General features: G+C 45.4%; 1 protein-coding gene across 2 annotated transcripts in view; it reads left to right on the plus strand.

The window, feature by feature from the left end:
* The window catches only part of TSHZ2 (teashirt zinc finger homeobox 2), a 566,094-nt gene extending 556,206 nt beyond the window's left edge, over window positions 1-9,888 (plus strand). For both annotated transcript variants that reach the window (XM_083618452.1, XM_083618456.1), the window contains one exon: window positions 8,233-9,888. The gene's annotated coding sequence lies outside the window, so the exon portion shown is untranslated. The remainder of the gene's footprint in view (window positions 1-8,232) is intronic.
* The last annotated feature ends 4,950 nt before the right edge of the window (window positions 9,889-14,838 follow it).

The raw sequence follows: 14,838 nt of genomic DNA on the forward strand, positions 1-14,838 counted from the left end.
CATGCACAGACGCGGGTTGCGTTCTTTTCAGGTTGTGAACACGCCTCCGGAATGGATCCTTTCGCAACCAGAGGTACCACTGTACAATGTAAATGTGGCTTAAATCTTCTAGCAAGATTGAAGCTGACTTGCGTGGAGGAAGGCATCCAGCAGTGGCATTTGCCAAGAAAATACGGGCTTGATATGGACTGTGGCTAACGTCATGTGAAGGGATGCAGGTGGTGCTGTGGGTTAAACCACAGAGCCTAGGACCTGCTGATCAAAAGGTCGGTGGTTCGAATCCCCACGACGGGGTGAGCTCCCATTGCTCAGTCCCTGCTCCTGCTAACCTAGCAGTTCAAAAGTGCAAGTAGATAAATAGGTACCGTTCTGGCGGGAAGGTAAACGGCGTTTCCATGTGCTGTTCTGGTTCGCCAGAAGCGGCTTAGTCATGCTGGCCACATGACCCGGAAGCTGTACACCAGCTCCCTCGTCCAATAAAGCAAGATGAGTGCCGCAACCCCAGAGTCGGCCACGACTGGACCTAATGGTCAGGGGTCCCTTTACCTTTAATGTCATGTGAACATGGCTTCAAAAACTAGCAGTGGGAGTGCACCCAATGCAGAGTAAGCAGCAATGTGAACTCCCCCCCCCCCCAAAAAAAAAATCTTCCTGGCCTGTTTTCCACCGCCATCATGCCTGAGAAGATACATTCATTTACAGTGAAGGAAAAAACAGGTTAGCGAAGTGAGAGCGATTTTCAGTAGGAAAACAGAACAAGAAAAAAGCCTCTTTCTGCCTGTGCTGGTCTTCGCTTCAAACTGTAGCTTCAATAGCAGCAGTGTGTATGTGAGTTTGAACAGAGAGCTACAGTAGATAACAGGGAGGAAATTATGGGTAAATACATAAAATATTGTTCTGCTGTGGGAGAGTTACTTGGCAGGCACTCTCCCATTCAAGGTGAGCAAGAGGCAGACTTAAACAAATAAATAAATAAATGTCAACCTTATAACACTGACACAAAACACACACCAAATGTGGTCTCCTCACCAACTTCATGATTACACAAAGTTGGTGTGTCTGCGTTACATTCACCAATTTTGTCTCAGGGCTTTCTTTTTGCTTAATGAAAGAAGATCTCCTTGTTTCTCCTGTGGTTCAGCAGGCAAATGGAAGCCTATAACTGAAGACAACCACTTAACTTGCTTCAATCCCAGATGTGATTGCCTGATCAAGGGGTTAATCAAAGGCCTGAAACAAATTGAAAAGAAGGAAAAGGAACTCCGGAATAATTAGGGACTCCTCCTGACTCGCCGTGCTTTTATCTCAGAGTTGCTGCAGACGTGGTGATAAGCAGAGAAGGCATGGTGTAAGGAGTGCAGTTGACTAGAACTTCCTGGACCATGCTTCTCCATCACAGTGAGATCTTTCACATCTATCCCAGCTGGGAAACACATTAGTGACGTGGGGAATGCCATGCAGTGGCGGAGCTTCATGCTCCGGCACCGGGGGGGCAGAGAGCAGCCGTGGGCAGGGCTGGCACCCCACCGGGATCGCGCTGCCAGGGGCGGTGTGCTCCCCCCACACTCCTCTTCCTCCGCCAGCACATCCCTCCACAGGTGAGAGCTCTCCAGACTTGTCCACACCAAAGAGGGGGAGACTGTTTTCAGACTGAGAGCCACTTTCTGGCCCACCTTCCTGTAGTCACATGTCAGTGGTGGGCAGGGCCAGAGACAAAAGCAGGTGGAGCAAAAATGTATTGCTTCCCCCCCCCCCCGTACAGCTTCTCCATGATTTCAGGGAGAAGATCTCTCCCCCACCCTACCGGGAGATGCCAGGGATTGAAGCAGGTCTCCGCCACTGAGTTAAGGCCCTTCTCGAAAGGCCAAAAGCGCTCCCCCCTCCAATGTAATGTATAAGGTACAAAATCAGGTTCACACCCATGCTATGCATTTAAAGCACTCTAACTATTATACCACTTCAATAGACATGGCTTCCCTTAAATAATTGTGTGAAATGTAGTTTGTTAAGGGTGCTGACAGATGAATTAAAGCAACAACAAAAGGAACGAGAGATGATTTTTTTTAAAGCATACAAACAAACACGAGATCTGGGTCACATCATCTACACTACACATTTAAAGCATTCTCTTTTTTAACTGACTATAAGAGTCATGGCTTCCCCAATGGATCCTGGGAGCTATAGTCCCTTGGGAATTACAGTTCTGTGAGGGGCCTCCTGGCAACTATCCTCATGCTTAAGAAACTACAGTTCCCAGGATTCCCTGAGGGAAATTTTAGCTGCTAAAGTGGTATATGATGGCATGAAAGTTTGGAGGGGGCATGTCCAGTTCTCCCACACAGGGCGCTGAGCTGAGGGGGTGCTTTCCCACCTCCTTCCCAAAAAAGACATGCTGGGCTTTGGGAAGGAGATGGGAGGGCTCTGGGACTCTGCCAGAGCCTTATACCTCCTTCCTAAAGCCCAGTGCCTCGCTTAGCTGGTTTTGCTCAAGGGCTGAGCAGTGGGTGGGTGTGTCAAATTTGGGTTTTGCACAGGGTGCCATATTATCAACATCCACTCCGGGAGAGGGAGCCACAATGCCGAGGTGAGGGAGAGGGAAGAGAGGAGCTCCATTGCCTACAGAAACCATCCCTGATTTGCTTGACCAGGAAAGGTCACAGTGGGTGGTGGACTTCTCAGTGCCCCCTCTTGAAAGTAGCAGCAGAAGGCCTTTTGGTGGGGCCAGGTGTGTGCAGCTGTGTTTAATGTATCAGATCTGTTTGGCGCTGCAACAGTCTCTCTCTCTCTCGCTCTCTCTCGCTCTCTCTCTTTCTGATGCCGGATACAAACCGCTGTGCAGAGTAATTGCCAAATGCTTACATCAATGCATAAATAAGACAAATAAATTTATTTACATTATTCATATTTTCTGTGCTTTCCTGCTCTTTTATTTATGCCTTAAACAACAGTTACAGTAAATATAACAATAAAAAAGAGTGCCTGCAGCAGGCCGGATGATGATCAAAAAGCTCTGATATAGAGCAATTCATGTTTCTTCTTTACAATCGCTAACGAATCTTAACTTGAGCCGTGTTACGTTCCCATGTGAGTGATAAGCAATGATTTATTAGGAAGTGTCACGAAATCAGAATGCCGTACAGTGAGAAATGAGTGAGTGGGAAACGCGTTCCCAGTTTCCCAGTCTCATTACTCAAAGATGCAGAGTCCCTTTTCCTAGCCTAATTTCACCAGAGATTTTCTTAAAGGCCCTTGCTTTACAACGGGGGGGGGGGGGATCAACAACCAAGGCTTGCAGAGAAATGCCTGACCCTGACATAGCCTTGCTGTCTGTTGTCTGTGCCATTATTATGAGGTACGGGGAGCCCTCACAAGGGCAACCCATGCTACTTACATGAACAATGTTATGTGATCCAGGATGTTACAGATCTCAGCTTAGAATAACTTATTTTAAAGTTATTTATGTATGCATTTAGAGCTGTATCTGACATCATTGGTCCACTAGTGCTAGCAGATGGGTGGGTTTTAAATTGTGCAACAGGTGAACCCAATGCAACAGCTGCATTAGCTGGAACTCGCTGCACAACAAATTGTACAATCTATTGTGCAACCAAGTTGCCAGCAGCGGGCTTACTGCTAGCACAAAACCTGTTGCCTGAAGAACAGCATTATCTCTGCATGACTTTAACTTAGTGGTACATTGAATACAATTCATAGTATATTTTATATCTTGTTTTCATCCATTTCATCCAAGAAGTCATTTCCAGGGGGTCTCCGATTCAGGTACTGACCAGTCTGAATCTTGCTTAGCATCAAGCACATCGGTTTGTCCTCAGCATGCACACGGTCACAATGGAATATTGAGGAGACCTGGCCCCCTCCTTGAAAATTTGGGGGGCCTCGGCCCCTGCCCCCACTAGATGGCACCCCTGCTTAGCATCATATGTCCTGAGATCTGAAGATAAGAGAAACTAGGAGGACCTTGTCAGATTCTTTGTCCATCTGACCCCAAACTTGCCCACCCTAACAGCAGCAATTCAGGGTCCCCAGTAGAAATTGTTGCCCTGGTCCTTCTAACTGGCAATGCCAAGGAATGGGGCAATTTGCATGCAAAGGATGTGTTCTGTCGCTGAGTTATGATCCCTCTAAGCAATTCATAGAGGGCATATCTATCGATGACTATTAGCCATGATCGCTGAAGTGCATATGAGTGTGTGCCAGGGATAGTCACCAACTTGCATGGTTTTAAAGGTGGATCAGACAGATTTACAGAGGATAAGGCTATCAAAAACTGATAGCCATGATTGCTTTGCTCTTGTCTCCATGGTGAGAGGCAGTGTGCTTCTGAATGGCAATTCCTGAGAACCACAAGAGAGGAGAATGCACTTGTGCTCAGGTCCTACTTGTGAGTTTCCTACATGCATCTGGTTGGCCACTGTGAGAACTGGGCGCTGGACTGGATGGGTCTTTGGCCTGATCCAGCAAGACTCTTCTTATGCTCTTGTGTTGTGTGTCTCCATGGAGGGGCTGTATGGCATATATAAAGAGAGAGGGAGGCAGAAATAGAGAGATACTGCTGCTGTTTGTCTGCTGATGTCCTGGTGTGGGTTTCCTCTTCCTTAAGAGTTGAACAGGAGGGCAAATGTTCACAGGAGTGGCTCGACTCATCATCATGATGGTTGAAATCACAACCACTGAATTTTTGCCCCCACACGGCTCTTAAAAGGCAAGTACGCCTGCTTTGTTTTGAATCTGGCAATCTTGTCTATCCCCAAGCTAAAGTGGGGACAGCCCCATGGCAGGAAGCTGGCAGAAGTGCATCTTTTCCTTCCATTTTCCTGGTGAACTTCTGTGTGCCATTTTAGCCTTGCAAAATGCAGAGTTTCCCATTGGCAATGCCAGCTTCCCCTTCTCCAGAGAAAAGTTGACATGATGTTTCATTTAAGAAACTTGTCAGCGATGAGCAAAGAAAATTTCACAGCATCATGAAAAGGAACTGAAAGAAGAAATATTTTTTTTAAAAAGCTTGGTGGAGACTTATTGATTTTATATACTCCTGACCATGGGCATAGCCAGGGTTTGTGGTGGGGGCAAGCTTCATGTTGGGTGGGGGCAGAACCTCAGTTGGTTAAGTATTTTTTTAATTCACTTGATTTGGGGGGGCAGCTGTCCCCCTTGTCCCCCCTCTCCACAGTTTACACAGAAAGAAAAACACTGCCAGCTCCCACTGATGAAACACTGAGTTCTGGAAGCCAGTAGGTGACAATCTGCGTCACAGTAATGAAACCAAGCTTTTCACATGTTGGTTAGGACTTGCAAGGGTTCCAGTTGGAGAATAGCCTCTACCCAAGGCGCCATGGACTTCGAAGAAGCACAAACTCAGGACGAAAGGGAGAAGTTAGCTAAGACAGGGGTCAGCAACCTAATGCCCATGGGCCACAAGCAGCCCATGGGGGTCGTTTAACTGGCCCATGGACCCCTGCCACCCGCTTGGTCGGCTTCCATGCGCCATGCTAAACAGGCACGGAGCAGAGCGGGGACTGCCTTCCACAATGCTAGCCGGCTTCCCATTGGCTGCAGGAAGTTCCTGCAGCCAATGGGAAGCTGTGCATACCTCCTCCGCAACAGAAGAAGTGCCGGAAACAGTGTTTGTGCATGTGCGTGCGTGCACTCCAGCCCACCATGGCGTCTGCAGGACTGTGAACCATCCCAAGCCACAAAAACTTTGCAGACCCCTGAGCTAAGAGGAAGGCACGTTTGGCAAATCCTCATCGTGATCAACTCCTACCCAGAAATCAGTCCCCACTTTTGGAAGACGTGCGGATCCAGAATCGGCCTCCACAGTCCTTTACGGACACACCGTTAAGACCATATTCATGGAAGACAATCTTACTCAGCCACAAGTGATCGCCAAAGAAGAAGAACCAGCTGCATGTGTGTGATTAGATGTCATTAAACTCGTTAATAAAAGAAAAATGGGTTGTGTAGTGAACAACCTAGGAGAGCTGGATGCAAACCGTTGTGGCTCTCATATGCAAGTATATTTAGTCAGACTCTCATTCTCTGAATGAGAACCAAATAACACTGAACTGAAATGCAATGCCCACCATTCAGAACGATACAGAACGCATCCCTCGTCTTTTTCTATATTCCAGTCGCTACTTACTAGCTAATTTGCATGATATGTTGAGATGGTGGTTCTTAAGTGCACAGCTCATTACTTAATTGTTACGACTGACAGGTACTGTGATCGCCTGATAAGGAAGTTCAACAAAAGAGCTGAGCTGCAGTCATCGTTTCACCTAACCAAGCTACAATGTGATGGCTGCAATTATTACGTGTTAAACAGCACCTTGTGAACCAGCGCTTAGCATCCTCACTGTGGAAAGAGGGGCTAACTGCCCCATAGAAAATATTTTCAGGATCAATCAGCAGGTGGCTTGGAAATGGCATTCAGAGTGAGAGCGGAGTTCACAGGGCAGCTGCTGGCGGGGCCCTTTGTGCCAGCAAAGCTCACTAATGGTGCCCACTATATGGCCACTTACACTGACCATCTGTGTGACCTTTTGCACCTAGTGAGAGGTGTAAACCAGGAGTAGGGAGCAGAGCTGGCCTACCAGGTGGCCACACATCCCTCTTCACCTGTTGTTTCAAGACGGTTGAGCACAAAAATGGCGGCATGGTCAAAAAGACCTGCTTTCCAGTACACCAAATACAGCTGTGGGAACCCAGGGAAGGGCCTCATCAGACCTGCAAAAACAGCGGTCTTATTGCTCTGGTGGGGGGCGGGCAGTGGGATTTCCTAAGGCAGTGTGGAGAGGTAAGGGAGAGGCAGGAAGGCACTGGAGGGGTTAATAATAACAACAACAACAACAACAACAACAACAACAACAACAACAACAACAACATTTATTATTAGTTATACCCTGCCCATCTGGCTAGGTTTCTCCAGCCACTCTGGGCAGCTTCCAACAGAATATTAAAATACAATAGTCTATTAAACTTTAAAAGCTTCCCTAAACAGGGCTGCCTTCAGATGTCTTCTAAAATCTGGTAGTTGTTTTTCTCTTTGACATCTGGTGGGAGGGCATTCCACAGGGCGGGCGCCACTACCGAGAAGGCCTTCTGTCTGGTTCCCTGTAACTTGGCTTCTCGCAGTGAGGGAGCCGCCAGAAGGCCCTCGGCGCTGGATCTCAGTGTCCAGGCTGAACAATGGGGGTGGAGACACTCCTTCAGGTATACTGGACCGAGGCCATTTAGGGCTTTAAAGGTCAGCACCAACACTTTGAATTGTGCTTGGAAACGTACTGGGAGCCAGTGTGGTCTCAGTGGCTGCTCCCAGTCACCAGTCTATCTGCCGCATCCTGGATTAGTTGTAGTTTTGCTTCAAAGGTAGCCCCACATAGAGCGTATTGCAGTAGTCTAAGCGGCTGATAACTAGAGCATGCACCACTCTGGTGAGACAGTCCACAGGCATGTAGGGTCTCAGCCTGCATACCAAATGGAGCTGGTAGACAGCTGCCCTGGACACAGAATTGACCTGCGCCTCCATGGACAGCTGTGAGTCCAGAATGACTTCCAGGCTGCGCACCTGGTCCTTCAGAATGACCACCAGGCTTTGAAAAGCTGGTACCACTGGGTCCAGTTAATTCATTTTGTTGATGTAATTAAACTAAAATTGGATTTTGAATAAATGGTGCAATTGATTGTTACTGCTTTGAATTTCATTGTGTTGTTATCTTCCTCAGTTTCCTCGAGCAAACCGCTACTCTGAATAGTGGGGTTTTTTTATAGGGTAGGAGGCACTGGGGATGAGTTTATGGAACCAATCGGGCAGCAAATGAAAAGTTTGGGAACCATTGTTCTAAAGCATGGGCACATTCATATGGGAGTAAGCAGTCCTTGAGGTTCTTTGATTTTAAACCATATGGGGCAGTCTTCTTCAACCTGGTGCCCTCCCAATATTTTGGACTACAAGTCCCATCAGCCCCAGCCAGCATAGGGCTGATGGGAGTTGTAGTCCAAACCATTGAGAGGGCACCAGGTTTGCTGAAGCTGCTAAACAACCTTATAGATACATGTCTATTTGCACTTTTGCCTTCTTATTGAATCCCTCTGGAACAGATGCACGTGAAAACATGTCAGCTCAAAGAAATGCAATTTTTTTAAGAAGCAATTCTGACTTTGTCATTTGCATTGTCATTTTGTTTTGTTTTTAATTATCTCTGATTGCAGGACCAATGCCTTAACCCCCACCCCCAGCTCTCCTGCCCTGACTGCCCACACCTTCTCCGCACGTCGCACCGTGGCTGACATTGAACTTCCAACAACCCGGACTGAGAAGACTGCCAAAAGAATAATAAAAACCTCCAGCTATTCTTCTTCATCCTCACTAACAATTTGGTAATGAAGTATTGATTTCCACTCCCCTGCTTATGGACGATATTAGATTTTCATTGATAAACTGCAGCGAGGTTGTCTGGTCTCCACTGTCCCCTTCTGCTGTCACTAAAACAAAGTACCACTGAAGTAGGATAATGACTGAAAACATTGATGTACTTATTTTGTCAATTTGTAACACTCGACAGGAAAGGGGGGGTGGGAAGTATAATTCTTCATCGTTTAATGTCCAAGCGTGCTCCACAAGATGCAGTCACACTGGAAGGTTTGCTTTTCATGGTAATCTCTGTTTCCTATTTATAACCCCTTTGGGATAGTTTGTCTAAAGGAAATGTTTCAACTCCGTGCAGCTATTAGTAGTGCACCTGGGTTGGCCAATCCAGTCATGGCACTAGGGATCAATACATCACCGTAAGCAGAAGAATTATTAAGTTAAAACAGATCCCGAGCCAAAAAAACTCGGAACAGCGTTAATCTTCCCAGCAAGTTGTTCCAATAGTTGCGGTTAACCCTGTTGTTGCCAAAGATTTGTTGAAAATTGATTGTTCCTCCAGCTCTTTTATTCACATTGTCTTTGCTTTCTTTTTTTTAATTTAAGCATCGTCATATTTCTGTATTTCAAGGTGTATGCAATGAAACTTTTGCCCTCCAAACAAACGAAAGCGAGAAAGGGTGTGTTTTTAACATGTGTGTGGAAGGCTCAAACCTTTTCCCAGCTTTTATCAATGCAAGAACAAACAGCTCACTTGTTGTCAAGACTATTATGGATACTTAGTAATGCAAAGACCCTAAGAATCACCTGTTACCTATTTTTAAAATTCCAGCTCATTTTCCAAAGGAGCTAAATTGCCTTGAAAAAGAGGCAGAAGGAAACATTCTGTTTAAAAATGGTTCTTTTAACTTTTTCCCCCCCATTAAAACTTTTGAGGTTCCGATTTTAATTTGTGGAATATTCACGTTAATAATGAGATCTAATTAAGACATCCATTAAAAGCCCGTTAAAGTTAATTTAACGTAAAAATTCCAATAGAACTGTATTAGATTTTCTCCATTAAATTAACGTTATGGATTTTTAACGGATGTCTTAATTATATGTTATTATTAACAGGAATACTGTATTACACAGATTAAAATTGGGTTCTATGTCAACTCACGGATAGCTTCCAAGACGTTTTAATGGTGAGCGCTCCCCGTCACCCAGTACATTGTTTGTAGGGGTTAAATACAGGCACAAGCTCCTTTTCTCTAGCTAAGCATTTTCTATACAAAGCCAGCCTTTAAGAGACAATCTGTCTGTGTATTTAAAGAATGGGTTTTCATATCCTTAAAGGAGAAATAAGACTGCATTGAGTCATAAATTGCTACTCAAAATATAAAGAGGGGCATACACTAGGCATAAAACTGAAAGTGTTTCGGGGGAGAAAGACAGAATTCTTAGAGGAATAAAAGCAGTACAAGCTAAAGCTAAAATAAAATGGAATCCTGAACAAACATAGGCTGGAATCTGTTTAGTGTTTCCTCCAGTTTCTGAGAACAGAAAAAGCTGACATCAGAATTATCTGAGAAATTTTGACACGATCCCTAAACTCAACATGGAAGCAAGGAGGGGAGGGGGGAGAGGGGAAAAAAATTCCCTTCTTATTTACCTCCTAGGGAAAGTGTTGCCCTTATGCCACATATAATAGCAAATTGCTTTTTTTATGGCATGCATAACCTAGATGGGAAAAAATATGGCGCTTGAGGGAAGGAGGGGAAAAGTAAATGAAGTTCCAGGAATGTCATTCTGAAGTAATGAGGCATGGACAGAAAATATACCCCTCACATCATCGGATTGAGATGGCAGTCGAAATAGCTTCATTGAAGTGTCAGCACTCATCCATCAATCAATCATCCACAAGGAAAAATAGCGACAGTACAACGGGGCAGCTTTTATGGGATTTACTCATGGGCATAGGGAATAGCAGCTCAAATGTAGTTCTGACATGAAAAGCAAGGTGCTGATATTATTTTTTATGATGGGAGGATCATAAAGTGAATTGAGAACAGTGAGGTCTGTCTTTGCTTAACCTATTCAACTGGAAACAAACGGAGCTCAACTGGAAACGTACAGAGCCTTCGGATGGGTTAAGATTGAAGCATGCAGGCGCTGCGGCAGGCCACCGGCCATTGACAACGAAATTCTATTAAAGCCCAAATCGATGCATTAGTGCTGGGCTCCTCTGAAGCTGTTAAATTGCACCAAGCCCAGCCTGGGATTATTAAATGAAGTTACGTAATGGGTAGCTCTGCAATGCCGTGAGGCCTGGAGGGTGGGGGGGAGTGCAGGCGGGCAGGGAGAGTGGGAATGAGAAGCAACACATTTCAGTTTTGGGGAGAAGCAGCGCCCATTTCCAATGCAAAAGGCCTCCCCTCTCGTCCTCTCGGCAGAAGCTGATTCTGGAGCCACAAAAAAGGCAATGCAAGGACCGCCAACTTGGCTTTGAACGGCACACCAAAACCGAGCCCGTTCTGTTTGTTGCTCAGTATTCCATGAGCAGCTTATTGTGCAGAACGAGGGTTCAATTCAGCAGGGAGATGTTATGAGCAAGCGCCACCGAAACTAATGGGATTTGCACAAGAGCACTTGTATGGAGCCCTGGAGCACAGCAGCTGGCTGAGAGAAGGAGCTACAAATCAGGATTCCCTGGCTCAGGTCTTGCCTTTGCCATGAGATCACTAGATGGCCCCCAAGCTGGTCTCCCTTGGCCTCAGTCCCTGCATCAACAAAATGGGGATAATGAGACTGACCTGCTCTATAGGTTTCTTGTAAGGATTACAGCAAGTTAATGTAAGCTATGTGCTTTCAACACTCTAAGGCACTAGATAAATGCCAAGTATTATTGTTATTATTGAATGATTAGCAGCGCTCTCATGTGCAGCCCCTGCTCACTTCCAAAATAACTTCCTGCTGGATTGCACCCTAGATTTGCAAACAGTGGATGTGTTTTAAGAGTGGAAAAATTACCTTCTGCTTAACATCATCAGCCATTTTTAACAGCTCGGACACCAGCTCCTGTCATTTGCAGAGCAATCGTCAATGCAGAAAACCACTGACCTTGTGAAAAGCTCCCATGTTGCTTTAGTGGGCATGAAGCTGTCCAGACTGAAATGAACCGGTGGAAACCAGATGCAAAATTCTCTGAAATCTTGGGAGAATCTTTTTAAAATTCCATGGACTCAGGAATTAGGGATCACAGTTCTGCTTATGCTGGTAAACAATGGGCAGATACTTTCAGGTACAGTATTATGTACACCTTTCGCATTGTACTCCAATATGACATTCTGGGTTTATAGCTACTAGGTGTAATTCTCTTTGTGTGGCCGCCCATTTGGCAGCTGGATAATGCCTACTTTTATTTTTTAATTAACTCTATAAAGTTTGTAGTCCTGGTGGCTTCAGAAAATGTTAAGCAGTGTCTAAGAAATTAATAGAACTCCATTTGTGCATTCCACTGCATTGACAGTGGTGAGGGAACAACTGCATACTGCTCCTTCAGGGACAAGACACCATGATTTAATGATCTTGGAACTGGGAAGACCCAAGGTCAAAACCCAGGTAACCAAAAATCTTACTGGGACACCTTGGGCTGATCGTTCTCTTGCAGCCTACCTACCTCATAGGATTGTTGAGAGGATATAAAGAGAAGGGACCCTGCGTGCTGCCCTGAGCTTCTTGGAGGAAGGATGAGATATCAAAAATGCAATGCAGTAATATATAATAATATTATAAGAAGACTTAAAATATAAGAAGGCTGTATAGGAAGAGAACATGTGATTCCTCCCAGTGCCAGCATTATCTAGGTTGTTGTTGTTGTTACTACTGCTTAATGCCAAAATAGGTATTTAAGCAGTTTGCAACACTAAAAACCAAATATGCAAGCATCGAAATATAAAATCCACACTTAAAGTACACAATAAAACAATGCCCTTAAAATGTAAACACCCATCTGTAAAATACACAAAGCAAACCCCATTAAAACATTTTAAAATATTTACGTCCAAAATTAAAATATGCAGCTCAGGTGGCGAATCACCACACCCACTGCTATTCACAGTGGGATCAAAGCGTTCCTGGGTGCCACTGCAAATAGCAGCCACTAGAAGGAATGATTCTGCATTGGGACTGTGGCAGCAGCAAAGGGTTAAAGCCTCCTCTCCTTATGTTGTGGTTGTGACTCAGCTTGCCCACCCCGTTCCACCAACTATTCATTACTTAGAAACAAATGACCCAAAGGCAAAGCTAGGGCTTTAGTTTTTGAGGCTTGTCTGGAAGTCTTTGAAACCTTTGAAATCTCTTGTACATGGGTGGAGCCAAAGGATTTGCACAGGCAGCCTCCATGGCAGTTACAACACCACCCACTGCCAGACCATCATGGTTTGGTTGCCTTGGTTGTTTGGAATGCATCCTCAGCGAGGACACAAAGGTAGATCAGTGGGAGTCCTTATATGGACTTCAAAAGAAGATGCACAGGTAGGATCGAACTCTCAGACCTCACTGAAAAGCTGTCTACAAATTACAATATTGCATTATTAAACTCTGATAATTTTGCCTACGTTGCTCTCCTCTGGGAACATTTTTGGTAAACATTTGAATTAAATGAGAAAATATATATATAATACACACACACACACACACACACACACACACACACACACTCCCCATCCCCCTCTTGGTATATAAATCTGGATGAGCTGGTAGTTTATCAATCATATAAATCAGGTAACACACACACACACAATCATTGCCTCTTTTCCCTGTTGCCTGGCCTCAATATTATCACCCTGACTTTTATTCTCATTGGATACCATCAAAACATTAATTAAAAAACCAGTGATCAAACAGCCGAATATTTATGATTTGCATCCCTGCTTATTAACAAGTGGCATATTGATACACTGTATATCCAAGCTGTTTACTCTCCCACACTGCAATAAAGCAGAAGGAATTGTCATCATCACCTACAGCCTGGAAAGATTTACTTGGAAACATGAGCTACGTTGTTTTTGTTTTTTTACTGGCAGTGCACGAAAGCAAAAGGTGGGAAATGGAAGATTTAAGTTATGCCTTTCCCCCTTTACCACGTATCTTTTCTGTAGGTAAGATGGACTTGACCAGTTTGCTGTGGACAGGTTCCTATTGGGCCAAGTGGCTCAGTGCTCCTCCAAACGGTGTCTGGTTTAGAGTGCAAATGTCCGATGAGGTACCTAACCCAGCCTTTCTCAACCTGTGGGTCCCCATATGTTGTTGAACTACAACTCCCATCACCCCTAGCTAGCAAGGCCAGAGCTCAGGGATGATGGGAGTTGTAGTCCAACAACATCTGGGGACCCACAGGTTGAGAACCGCTGAGTCCTAACCAGTGCTTACTAGTCAGTGCAATCTCATGTGCACATCTGTATATGCTTGCTGCAAAAGAAAATCTCCAAGGTGACTCAAGGTGAAGATGGGTATAACATCTGCAGAGCAGTATCATATACAGTGGTAACTTGGGCTACAGACGCTTCAGGTTACAGACTCCGCTAACCCAGAAATAGTACCTCAGGTTAAGTACTTTGCTTCGGGATGTGAACAGAAATTGCGCGGCGGCGGGAGGCCCCATTAGCTAAAGTGGTGCTTCAGGTTAAGAACAGTTTCAGGTTAAGAACAGACCTCCAGAACGAATTAAGTTCTTAACCCGAAGTACCACTGTATCTACAAACGCTTCCACTGCAGCCACATAGCGTGAGCTCCCAGAGCCTGGGGTAGGCGCACACATGCTGGAAGGTTGCGCATGCACGCACCAGGGAGTGGGCAGGTGCACCAGGGGGTACGTGCGCACTGGGAAGGCAGGGTATGGAGCATGAAGGATCCCATCATGGCAGCCCAGCCCTTGCCACTGACACTGCTGGAGTGGCTGCACCCAAGCAGGGAAGCGCTGCACCAACTGGGGGAACCCAGTCAGCCAACGCAGCACATGGCAGATGTGAACCAGGCACCCCCCCATGCCGGTGCCCCCAGCGTGGACCAGCTTGTGGTGCCCAGAACTGGACACAGTATTCCAAGTGTGGTCTGACCAAATTCAGAATAGAGTGGTACTATTACTTCCCTTGATCGGGACGCTATACTTCCGTCAATACAACCTAGAATAGCATTAGCCATTTTTTGTTGTTCTGCTGCATCACACTGATGACTCGTGTTAACCAGTATTTGGTTCTTCCTGCACAAATAGTCAAAGAAAATGAGATCATAATAAGTCATCTCGTTCTTTTGCAGTTTTCCCTAGTTTCACATGTCCTAGGGATGGGCACTAGTAACTCCTGGGTACCTATGCTCAAAGGAACATAGGAATCTGCCTTATACACATACCCTCCAACATTTCTCCAATGAAAATAGGGACGTCCTATTCCATAATGATAATTTTA

This window comes from Podarcis filfolensis (genome assembly GCF_964270895.1).
Source record: "Podarcis filfolensis genome assembly, chromosome: 6".
In the NCBI taxonomy this organism is placed as follows: domain Eukaryota; kingdom Metazoa; phylum Chordata; class Lepidosauria; order Squamata; family Lacertidae; genus Podarcis; species Podarcis filfolensis.